Genomic DNA, 1,813 nt, shown 5'->3' on the forward strand with positions numbered 1-1,813 from the left:
TGATGTGCACTGCTCTGACATTCAGCAGCTGCGCAATCCAGCCTCGTACGACGTTCGTTACGCCGTGGTGGCGTAGAGCCATTTCTATTGAATCGAAGGTTGTTTTGTCAAAAGCCCCTTTTATATCTATGAATACTCCCAGTGCGGACTCTTTATGGTACAGCGATCTCTCAATCTGCCCTACAACGCAAGCAAAGCGGAAACCGTGTTAGCGCCGTATCCCTTATGTATCTAATATCTATCGCACAGTCTTTCAAGTGTCTTAAGAAGAAAAGACATCAAGCTGATAGGACGATATGCTTTAGGTGTTAATTACTCATTTTTGCAGGTTTGGGGATAAAAATTGTTTTTATCCTGTGGCTACGTGTGAGGGCCCTTCACACCACTGTCGACATTCACAAACAAAAACAAGTTAAAAAGTCATTCTGCAAACATAAATGACGAGAGCGTATTTTCCTCCTAATAATATATTAATGCTAGGACCGGAATATCGTCGAAGTCTATACAGTTTAATGAAAAATAGTGGAACGTATACAAATAACACAAACAAATTTGGAAATGGACATTATATTTTTACTTTTATTCGAAGTGTCTACATATGAAACTTTTTAAATGCTTTCGTAAATAGCATTGCGCATTGTCTACATTAGAAATTTCATTGAATCCCTTCATAAATAAAACATACAGCATGCGTAATTTTGAAACCGGTATTTAGTTTTAGTTTCATTCAAAATGCCTGCGTATGATATTTCATTTAACTGCTTTCATAAATAAGAAAGTTGCCATTGCGCATGCGCAAAACTAATTTTAAACCTGCTGTTAGATCTGCTTGTATTCCAAGTGCATATGTATCAAATTTCATTTAAATGCTTCCATAAATAAAAAAGTTGGCATTGCACATGCGCAAATCCAAATTTTGCAACTGGGGTTAGATTTGTCTATCCCAAGTGCCTATGTATAAAATTTCATTTAAATGCTTTCATAAAGAAGAAAGTTGGCATTGCGCATGCGCAAAACGACATTTTGTAAACGTCATTAATTTTACTTATATTCGTAGTGTTTAGATACAAAGTTTCATTTAAATATCTTCATAAATAAAAGGTTAGCATTGTACATGCGTTAAACCGAGTTGTTGACACTGCGCATGCGCAAAACCAAAAAATATGCACGGAATCCTTGGACCAAGCCCTTTCAAATGAACCCCATATCGCCCCAATCGGTTCAGTGGTATAGAAGGAGTACGTGTGACGGACAGATGGACGGACGACAAAGTGCAGCCAATAGCGATTTTTCACTTTGAGGAAAATACGCTAAAAACCTTTTTTAATGCATCTCTCGATAACTGTCTGTAGACATTCTCGGAACATTTACAGGAGACATATTACACAGATTCGCTATATTAAAGTACTTGTTCTTGTTCGGTTTCGATCTTTCCAAAGAGACTTTGTCCGTCCGTCTTACTCGAGAACGAAAAGAGACAGCGATGTCAAACCCTCGCCAATCCATTTCTACGAGTTTAAGGATCAGTGGCTATTGAATATAAGCCAAATTAAAAGTCTTCTTTCCTAATGCTAGCTGAATGTGAAAAAATTCCCCTACCGAAAATCGTATGCGATTTTCTGTATCATGTTTTATAAGTAGACCCACAAAGCGTCGTTGGAGCCAATTTCTAGTGTATCTTAAATTAATAAATAAATAATTAGGGAAGGAAGGAAGTGGCCCACCACGATCCCTGCCGTCTTGGTCAAACAATTCACTTTCGGAATAGGCCAACATAAGTTGGTTTGGCGCTTGGCAAGGATGCACGTAGTGC

The sequence above is a fragment of the Photinus pyralis genome, unplaced genomic scaffold, assembly GCF_008802855.1.
Source record: "Photinus pyralis isolate 1611_PpyrPB1 unplaced genomic scaffold, Ppyr1.3 Ppyr1.4_LG3b, whole genome shotgun sequence".
NCBI lineage: Eukaryota > Metazoa > Arthropoda > Insecta > Coleoptera > Lampyridae > Photinus > Photinus pyralis.